At 30.6% G+C, this 11,939-nt stretch overlaps 1 long non-coding RNA gene across 1 annotated transcript; it reads right to left on the bottom strand.

Moving 5' to 3' along the window:
• Nucleotides 1-7,664: 7,664 nt before the first annotated feature.
• On the bottom strand, nt 7,665-11,455 carry LOC111038967. The gene is made up of 4 exons (XR_002605046.1): nt 11,172-11,455; nt 9,295-9,587; nt 8,983-9,231; nt 7,665-8,806 (listed from the first exon to the last, which is right to left on the bottom strand). It is a non-coding gene; the product is annotated as an uncharacterized LOC111038967 (long non-coding RNA).
• Nucleotides 11,456-11,939: the final 484 nt, after the last annotated feature.

Below are 11,939 nucleotides of genomic sequence, written 5' to 3'. Positions count from 1 at the left end.
GTTAAAGTATAACAACAACATTTATGCGCATTGATTACCTGCGCGCAACGGCTACGTGGTCGGTGTTAGAATACTTTTAAATTATAATGCGCAGCACTCGAAAGAAAAAAAAACAGAATTTCAAACACACTTGACCAAACATATAAACAGGTGCGTGATGATGATATGCCTATTGATGTATATCCGAGAGTGGTTTAAAAATTATGATAATAATTTAACGTTGTCGGTACATGTCAAGCTCCTTGGGTAACGCCTAATTTCAAAAACATCGCTTATGCACCCTGTACAAAATAGCAATAATATTATTTACGGGACAACGATGCTATCGGTATCTGGTGGACTATGAATATTTTCGGCTGGATGAACGCCAAGAACAAAATATTATAACGATATATCATGCTTGACCTGGCTGAATTTAGGGGGGTCGCAGGAGTTGCAAAGTGCCCTTATTATCTCAAGGCTGAGCTTGTTTTAAGAGCCAGAAGGTGAGATTTTCTAGAAGGTCCTAGATTTTCTAACACAGTAAAATGATAAATTATTATAATTTAAAAAAATAACCCTCACTCTTTCGTTTTAAACCGTTATGGATTCAGTTTTACCACTACTTGTGACTCGATTTAAATGAATACGTGAGCCATGAGTTACCTCCTATGTACCTAGCTAAAATGTTTTCTTTTTTAAAATTATCTTGATTTTGATAAAATATCAAGAAATATATATAATTAATTAATTTTAGAGCCTTCAATATTAGTACCGGTGGACTATAGTGCAGGGATGGCAAACCTTTTGAACACTGCGTGCCCAAAATTAGTAACAACATTTTTTTTTTTTAGAGTGTGCCATGAAAAAAATATTAAAAATATTATATTTGTTTATATTATAATTTGATTGTATAATTAATGTATTAGTATAAAAAGGTTAGTTTAGGTTATTATAGGTCCTATAATATTATATAATATTATATAATATATAGTAGCAAAAATTTTCAAGTGCCATGGATTTGCCATCCCTGCTATGGTGGCTTTTTAGTTCTTGGCCTTCGGAGACTTGGATTCGGCATTACGCACGACCATCGAAGATCAAAATTCAAAAAAATACTGTTACATTTTTTTCCAATCTAATCCAACCAAATCACGCCACATTTTGATTAAATAGTGAGTAGTCCATAAGACCACAACCATTTTACAAATAAAGCTATTCTTATACAAGTTGTTTAAGGTCTATTATATAACTATAAATATAATACATATTTAGGTTTCTTGACGCCTCTTGTTTATGCCCTAATATACTTGCGTCTTGCCTAAACTTTAAAACTTTTTATAACTTTTTGAATGATTAATGGAATTTATAGTGATTCAATACTTTTAAAATACCTACCTACATAAATCCAGTTTATGAATTGGTTCTCGTAATTTTTTTTTTAAATATCGAAAACTTTATTTTTGTTTCGAGTTTATAGGTAAACCCAAAAATATTATCCATAGTAATTAATGATGCAACGCGTGGGATAAAATATTTCAAAACAATGCTATACTTCGAAACATTGTCGAAAATATAGTATTCCAAATAATTACAAATACTAAAAATATGATATTGTGTTATATCCTCCAGAAAAAACGTAACCCACAACAACAGTGATCAAATAACGGGATCCAATGATTTTAATTGTTATCAAACTGTGCATCATTTATTATAAAACACCGAGATAACGCATTTGAATACACGATTTGAATCACTTTGCATTGTTCGGTATAGTTTGAATTGCGGTGTAAATAATGCAATAATGTTGTATGACTTGTTACAAATCGTTATTTTTTAGTAGATTATATGTAACACTATATATTATAGGTTACCTTGTTCAAACGTCAGTGAGTTGATGGAAATGTATTAAAGCAGATGATTTATAGACTATAATTATGTTAAGTCAAAGTCTTACTTTGGGAACGTTAAGCTATATTAGTAAGTTAATGTTAACAAACAATATTTAACTCTATGGAACTATAAAGTTCATATGGAGAAAAAACGAACTTAACTCTGTTAAGAACTGACTTAATTTTTTTTTTTAATGACTAAATATTTTGTCATAACATCGGCCCAGAATAATAGGGCCCTAATTATTCCTTATTATCGCACACTATCAGTACTCAGGTAATCTAGACACTTTTGTGAGTCAACTAAATTATTAAATCGAGGACATGGAACATTATTTTTGCTTATTCGTCTTTAAAATATATACATATACAAGTACCTACCGTTATGTCTACAGAGTGATGAATCGAAAAAATGATTACACGTGTACAGGTATACCTATGCGTAATCATAATTTTAACTCAACGATTTATTTTTCGATTAAACAAGGAAGTTAACTTCTAAGTTTCCACAATAGATTATTTCTAGCTAATAGTTTTGATTACAAAATTAACCTATTAGTTAAGCTTTGAATTTTCAAAAAATTAGCTTTTTAATACTATGGTTAGTTGCTTAGCGCCCCCACCTTTTCATTTGTTAGGTGATTGTGGTAATTAATAATACATTTCGTATTCCACTCACGCTAGCTGTGTCCATATATAATTATTATCATGTCAATAGTAAGACAATTTTAATACTAGCTTGAACAGAAAAATGAATCAGACTTGAAGGTGACGATAACAATAAATTTGGATTCGGAAAAATGTTAGTGGACTAGCTGATTTCAGTTCAAATCACGGAAAAAGCGATCAGCTCTTATCAGCGTGAATTTATGACGTATCGGAAAACGGGTGCATTATCGGCGTGCAGTCGCGTCCAACGTTTGAGTTTAATTTCCAAACTTTAATATACCGAGAGTAGAACACAGTGCCTATATAACCTAAACACGAGTGTTGTGTTTTTTTGTTATTGTGTTCAACGAAAGAGTTTTCCGACGAAGAGAGTAATAACGCTAGCAGGTAAATACAAAATAGCAATATATACATATATAAGTACCCTGTTTAATCGAGCTGCACTGCCGAGATACGTATAATGTACTACTGCAGACTGCAACTTAAGTATAAAAAACATAAAAAAAAACGGTTTTATGTGATGTTGAACATTTTTTAAATTCTTAGATGGTGAAAACTTATAACGTAGACAATAATACGCGGGTGCGTGTCTGAATTTAAAAAACGAGATACCCGCGTATTATGTATATTAATATGACCCACTCGGTGCAGCTCACGGATAATGTGCCGCTCCACACACAGACGACATAATATTGAAGCACTTAGCATAATATTATCTCAATTCCCGATGTGTTGTTATGTACACAGGATCCGCGTATTGTATAGACAACAATATTATGTATTATTATTATTATCTAACGGCGAGTCGTTTAATGTTATGACGCGATTGATAACCGCAATATTGTAAGCATTTGTACACTATTTGCGTATGGGTTAACGTATGATTCCCCACGAACGTTTGATATAACATGGTCCATTATCAAACTGCAGGCGTTTGGCGGTGATTTTGCGGAATACGAATATTATCTGTTTTTCGGCGGGATCGTATTTTTCTGCGATATTTTATGTGTGTACGGGGTGATTGTGAATTCACCGTACATGCTCACACCCGTTTTTCTCCAAAAACGCAGTTATTCGAATCGGATTTTTGGAATTTTTAAATATACTTGGAGAATGTTTAGTTTTTTGTATTAGGCACATATTATATAATGAGTGTCTCGTGATAATACAAACTTCTGTTTTTCAAATGAGAACTTCTCTTTTTGTATTGAAAACGAGTAGTTTCTCAGTTGTTGAATAGTTTTTACTAAGGACCTATATTATTTTTAAAAAAGTTTTACAGAAATATATAAAAGCTGTAATAGTAGATCTAATATTTACTATACCCGGACCATTATTAAAAATAATGAAATAAAGTTGATTGATTAATGTTAATCACTAGAATATGCTAATCACCAAATCCCCAATAGCTTACAACGTGGGAACCCTTATGTGAACCTATTACCTATTCTTAGTACACAGAGTTTAATTACTCAAAAACTACTAGTACGAATTCTCATCAAGAAAACCAAAGTTTGTGTCTCCACAAAACACTCCATATTTAGAACAAGAAATCTAAACATTTGACAAAATGGTCTTCGAGTAAATATTTTAAAAATTAGACTTTGAATAACTGCATTATTGAAAAAAAAAGGGAGTGCGCATGCTTGATGAATCACCCTGTATATAGTGTGGCATTGTACACCGATAAATGTTTTAGTTTTATCTGGCGAGTCGCAGCTTTGGGAGCTTAACCTCCCTCCCAAAGACGCATTAAAAATTCGCCCTAAAAGACATTTTGCAAATAAGAAATATGAAAATATATACAAAGCTTAAAGTAGTTATAAAAATGATTACGTAGCCGTACATATTATTGTTATTATATAGGGAAAAATGTAATATAATAATATTATATGCCCATCAGTGAAGTAAGTATATATTTCTTAGGTGTTATTATAAGTACAGTATAGGTACTTATATTTTATGCAGTGAATAAAATCGTGTGCCAATTGTATGTTTATTGCTTACAATTAAATATAGACACTGAAAAACATCTTGATTCTTGACTATTCATGCTAGGTGAGTTATACTAATATTTAATAATTAGTTACCTATTTAAATATTGAAAAAGATATTTTGATAGATATTGAAGCAATATTAAAATATTTTCAGAACTTTAAAGAAAAATACAACTACCAATAATACCTAATTATTGTATTGTTTAAGTTTTGAGGTTCTAGATTCTAAACACTTACTTGTGTTTACTTATCGTTTTTATAATTATTTAATTATTTAATTGTTTTTTAACAAATATTTCCAAATTCAGTAATAAAATAAATAGTAATCCCTATTGTGATTTTTTTTTTAACTTCTTGTTACTTCTACAGTAATATTAGATACAATGATTGAGCTCAAGCTCTTTTCCTCCAAATTTGAAACATAGATCAGGAGGTATATTATAATAACTAGTCACACAGTGGTTTTCGGTATAGTTCTAGTTTTAGGTACCGACTACAACTTATTACTACATATGTTCTGTATATTACCTAGCCCTCTCTCACGATCTTCTTTCTGAAAACGTTTTACCTTAATTCTATCGGCAGACAATCACATGTGAAAAAAAATGTTTTTGTTATAATACATTAATACCTATTATTATTATTATTATCGAACGACAGTATTGTAAGTTGGTTGAAAATTTTAAATACCCGTTTAATATAATAAAAAGCTTATGCAATTATTATAATATAATCGGTTGCAATGCTCGATAGTAATAATCGCACACGAGATAATGTGATGAGCGTTATTGCGTGACAGAATAATAATAATGATTTTCTATTGGTCCGTCGTCGGTCAATCGAGTGCCAATGCGTGCGCATTACACACATCGTATATAATATTATTATAATTTAATAATATTATTATTGTCACTGTACAACGCGATGACGACATGACGTGCTCGTTATGATAATCTGTATCGCACACACGCGTAATCAATTATTTATATGAACCTATTATATGCCTATTATTATAATATCCGCGCCCACCCATAATAAGTTATAATGAGGCTTCTAAGCACAAGTTTAGAACAACTTATATCCGCGTCGCGTCCATTGGTTATATACCAGTGTTTCACATGGTTACGATTGTTGATATCGGTATTTTAAATTTTAATATCATTTTAATATTATTATTCATAATTCAAAACAAAAATCTAGAAATACATTTAACTAGAGCATATATTATTACTATCAAATGTATTTTAACACTACGGTTGAGAAAATAAGTAACTGTGGTAATAATTCTATTCAAAGTAAGTTCATACTATAGTCAGTATTGGTATTAAAAATATCAAAATATGAATGTTTAATATAGATTTATTGCAGTTACTAGCCAATATTACAAAAAACTGATATCAAAACATAAAGGTTACCTAGAGGCTACAAGTTATTTTTAAATTGTAGGTAAATGCGTAACTATACCTAGAGTATTAAGTTTAGAAACCGGGAATTGAGCACGCTCTCAGAGTGAACTTTCCTGACTTTTAAATTTAAGTGAATAAAAACGTAAACATTCATTTAAAACTAGCCCAGGAGTACAATATCATACAATGTATTATACAATGTATTATACATTTTTAAATTTTTAGTTGTTTCTATATAATATTAAACACAAGTATCATATGATAATATATGGATCTGTTGTTAATTGTTGTAGTGTTGCGGGTCAATCGATATAATATCATATTAGATATGTATATTCGATGTTGGAACCTATACGATTATTTTTTATACCTATTCTAAAATAACTACACATATTTGTAAGACATTAAAAAAAAAATGATATCACATAATTAATATTTATCACACAAACAGACTTTAATAGTGATAACGCGTGCGCGGTGTATGCGCCATCCAAGCTATCATACTGTCAAACTCAGGTGCCTAATCGAAAAGAACGATTTGCAAGCATTTCGTCAATACTAGCTCAAAGAAAATATAGAATTATTTTCATGACGCATGGGCACAAGCACATTATTACATTTTGAATTTTCTCACTGATCCATGTCTTCGAACAGTTCGAAATAATATTAATGACAACTGTCTGGTACTATTATAATAATAACAATGTATGTATACTGCGTAATAATGTTGTACACGTGGATGGTGAATTTCTGTCAAAACATGGAGACTTGGATTCAGGTCAACAGTGTCTTGTGGGTATTTCACGTAGTTGGCATTATTGTCAGCTATATACTTCAGCAGTGTAGTAGTACCTCTGTCCGAAAGTAATGAGCACGACGTTTTTTATGCGCAAATGATTATCCACACTCATAAACGGCCAGGGTTCAACTCGAAATAATGATATATAAAATGGGTTAAAGGAGTGCTGGCACGTCTCCTGACCAAACCCTGACCCGACCATGAACATCGTTGATTGAGGTTGTCGTTGGTTTGAAATTTAACCGCGGTATCATGGTGTACGGTTGTCGGCGACACATATTTTCGGTAGGTACCAAGACGAATCGGTTTGAAAATAATGAAGTAACATTCAAAGGGCTGCCCGTCAATAGCGCCGTAATAATATTATTATCCACTAAAATAATAGTATAATTTGTTTTGTCGTCAATAGGCACACATAGATGTCACTAAAGGTCGTGGCCGACCGGTTTTCACCGTCAGATGGCAGCACACGACACGCGCTGGTGCTACAACTGCTGCAGTCGTGTCTGTTCCGGCACATGGGCAGGCAATAAATACTCAACCGTGGTGGTAAATTAAAATGTGTTGCGGGCGCTCCCCGTCTTGTGTAAAAAATATAAATTAGAATCACTAGAAGCTATACGTGACGTTTAAGGTCATTGGTGTTAACATTGATTTATTAATATTAAGTTACATTTATTAATAGTATTTACATGCAATTAAATTAGGTACGTGAAGAATAAAATATTATTTGTACCTATTATAATTTATCATTTAACCACGGTGTTTTCGCAAAGAAACCCAATGACTACAATATACGACTTTCCGTAATCCTCTTTAAACGCAGAGTTTTGCTTTCGAACGAAAGAAAAATTAAAAAATAACTATTCGAATTTATTTACTGAGCAAACAAGTATTTTTCCAGCTACTGTTGACTCGTCGTCATCCGAAGCAATGTTGATGTTAATTCTTACAATTATAACATTTTCAACATTATTCAAATTAAATCTAGGAACAAATAGAATATCAATCTTATTATTTACTTGCTTATGGTTTTACAGTAACATTTTTTAAAATTATTTTAGACCGTTATTGCTAGTACATTTAAGTTATTAAAAGTTTGAAATGGATAATTTTCTTGCTATTTTTAAAACGTATTTCGTTTAGCAAATTGAGCATATAATATACCGAATGGTAAGAGTATTTTTAGAATGTAAACACCGACTTACTACGATTGCGTTAATTATTATTTTTAAATGTTTCACTTAAACTGTTATATTGCGTGTTGAAATGTTGAATGCAATAATTACCACTTTTTGATATTTTTGACAAATAAACGAAAACACTAACATTTAACAAACTGACTGTCCCAAAATGTTAATAACTTTAAATGTATCAATAATGTCACTTTAAGATTCACTTCTGTGCGTCATATTTTTACCCAAGTACAAATTTTATTATTGCCTTCTCACATGGTCGTGCAAATGTTAGGAAACAAACTTACAGTTTTTAATCTATTTTTTTAAATAAATTGTTAATAAAAAATGATTACAGTTCATAGAATAAAATAAAATTTGTATCACGTTGTATTATTACTACTAAACATGTATATTTAATTTACATTTGTACTCTGTGTCCAATTGTGCGTTTATTATAATTATCCATAAGGCATAAAGTAAAATTAATTTTTTTTAAATATTTTATATAACACTAGGTACCATCACCATGTTGTAAGATAGCATTATCCTCGTTACCCATCAACCTATAATAAAAAAACTCCTTACGAATGGTTTTCCGAAGTGACTATAATACAGCTGTAAAAAAAACTATTACCGTCCATATATCAACATTATAAAAACTTATTTTATGCTATTTTAATTTTTATACTTATAATAGCACTGAATAGAATAACTGATATACCTTTGAGTTATGATTTATAATCGTAGTAGTAATTATTATGATTCCATACCGTTTGGAGAGCTATACAGTTTATGTTTTGCTTACCAATTCATTTGTCACCAAGACAGTAGTCCCGATGGGTAACCATCTGCATATCTTTAATCGTAGCATTCACAAACGTACAACCTAAAATAATGAATGAAAACATATCTTATAGTGAACGTAATAATAATTATCGCATCAAATATTTTATCATAAAATCGATTCTGAAAAACGTGACCATTAATTTGTTCGTCAATAAATAGTATGTGTAAATGGTCACTCACGAGTCACGACAATAATAATAAATAATAATTACTTACTATTATAATATTTCAGAAACCTAATATTATGTTGTATCGGACTTCTGTTTTAGAGCCGATTTCTCTGGATAAGTTGGCTGTGGATAGAACGTCTCTATTTTATAGGCTTGATGAGGCACTTCAAAATTCGCAAAGCGGCGGGTTCAAAACTAGATTTTCGTCGACGAGGTGGGCGCAGGGAGAGCGAAGGTTTGCTTGAAACAATTTTGCTGCAGATGTTTTCCGGGACTTCTCGCTCACGAAGGGGAGCTGCACAATATAATAATATTATATTATATACACCTATAAATTTACGTGATATACACTCTTTACTTTCGTGTTTAATGGTCGTTGAGAAGTCAAATTAATTATACCGATTCGTTGAAATGGTAAATAGAACGACGTTATTCGGCAGCATGGTATAAAACTGGTAGTTGTTTTCATGTGTACGCGCGGTGTCCTTCAACTTACTTTTTATGCAGTGATGTCCGGGAAGGGGGGAGAGGCTCGTATAGGGGTTGGCATTTTAACACGAATTTGGCCGTTTGCGTGACGCCCGCTGACCTATAGACAACAGGAGCCAGGAATGAGAATTTCGACACACGCATGTAATATTCTATTGATATCTATAACAAAAGAAAATTTGATAAGTATAAGTCTTGACCGATTTCAGTCTTGGGGGTTTCGTTTCGTGCGAACATATAAGCAAGCGGTTTTCGGCAGGGCCGACTTGCGAGTGAAATCCTGAAAATTATTACTATTGTCAAATGTGCGAAATACGCGTAAACCTAATATATTATTTATTTTTACCTTTTTCGTAGCGAAAAACTTAATGAATATTAAAATGTATGAAAATCAAGTGAGAATTTTTTTATAAACTTAAGTACATTCAAGTCTTGACTGTCCAAAGGAAGGCTTCATTAAAAATTATTTAATGATTTTTTTTATCTCAACAAATTTTCTTTAATGAAATATATAGGTATATTTATTATATTCACCTCAGAATCGAAAATAAATAATTATACTGCACTTATCCACTATATAAATATATATATATATATCAATATGCAAGTTCAAGTACAGTGATCGTCCATAGGTATTATGTATAAATGCGACTATAATAATATACAAAGTAAAATATTGAGAGATGATATTATATTACAATTTTAACTTGCCGATAAATTACGCAAAAGTACGCTTATTCGTCGAATGATACTCAAACAAGTATCGTAAATGGTAAATATAAGACTTGATAATGAACTCTGTCAACTAATTCAAGAAACTATTAACATAAGTGAACTAATGCATATGACTATAAAATATATAAACATAACAGTCGCAAATTGATGAATATAGTTGAATGCAAATAACGTGATCACCGGCTAATAAAAACAAATGAAAGATATTTTGATAATGACATTTCGACACACGCACAAAGTATAGAGTGTGATATCGGTTCTAATAATTTGCTTAGGTAGTTACTAATTAGGCCTTTGATTATTCGTGCACACGTTTCAAAAATAATACGATGAATTATGTAAAATATTGTTTTTGTTCCGTCTGCATATGTAAATACATTAATATAAGATTAATATATTTAGGGTGATTAGTCAAGCACATTATGCTCACTTCCATTTTTTTTGTTGAATAATGAATTTATTTTAAATTCTGATTTTTGGAATTTTTAATATTCTCAAAGGCCATAATGTTTTCAAAATCTAAATAAACTTCCGTGTTTAAATGTGAAGTCCCATTTTTATGTAAATTATTGAGTGGATAATTTTTTTGAATTTTTTTATTGCACATAATTCAAATTTTGAAAGAGTATTTTAGCAGATACTAAAATCTTTAACCTAACCTTAGAATAATTATCCTTAAAAATGGTTTTATTAAAATAAATGTGATACTATAAATACATAGGTACCTAGTGTTAAAAATTATCTGTTAAATAATTTACAGTAAAAAAAGGAATTTTCTCGTTAAAACAAAAACAGAAGTTTATAGAAACATGACACTCCTTAGTCATTAAGTAGTACAAAAAATCTCAAGAATTTAAAATATGGTCTTTGAGTATATTTAAAATTATTCCAAAACTTAGTATTTGAATAAATAAATAAATAAAAAATTGGGTGATTAGTCTAATTTGAGAATCACTCTGTACCTATATATAATATCAAGACAACCGTGTAGCAGTTGAACGAAATACTCACTTAATAACACAAAATTAACGTGGACACATTTTCGTTTTACTCTGTACATTATATACATAAAAATATATGGGTAATACCCATGTAGGTAATACAAAACAATAATATGACATACAATTTTATTATTTTATAGAACGAAAAAAATTAAAAATATTTATTAACACGAGTGGAAACTGCTACAAATGTTGAACACGGTATACATTAATACAGACACTTAGGTACAGACTATTGTACTCGATTTCAAACGGTGCGCACCAATAAATAATAATTAGTCGAGTTTCGATACATGCAAATCGGTGCAATTATAAAAATACTCTGGTGTTGTAGCTTCACACGTATTGTTATAGTGGTGTCAATTGAATATTCATAGTTATCGAAAGATGTGATAACAATAATATTTTAATGATATTATATTACATTCGTTGACTGAATACTAATCGACGTGCGTATATTATTATCGTCCTATATTATACCTTCGGCATTATTAGTTGTTGTTCAACGACGTGGTAATAATTATTGTTTTACCGCATCATACGTAGATATCTAGTCTTTTACCACAAACTTGTTTTTATACTTCCATATTGTTATATGTTGTTATAAATAATAATAATAATAATACATCGTAAAATATTTCTTATTTTGAAATCGTCTTTAATCGAATCCCAAGCGTAGGACCAATACTCAATAGTTAGTGAAATTAAATCAATCGAGCATGACTAGTTAACGAATCTATGAGTGAGAAACTCAGAATATCCGAATATAAAATATCGA

This window comes from Myzus persicae, unplaced genomic scaffold, assembly GCF_001856785.1.
Source record: "Myzus persicae strain clone G006 unplaced genomic scaffold, MPER_G0061.0, whole genome shotgun sequence".
In the NCBI taxonomy this organism is placed as follows: domain Eukaryota; kingdom Metazoa; phylum Arthropoda; class Insecta; order Hemiptera; family Aphididae; genus Myzus; species Myzus persicae.
This window is presented reverse-complemented; position numbering and strand designations above follow the sequence as displayed.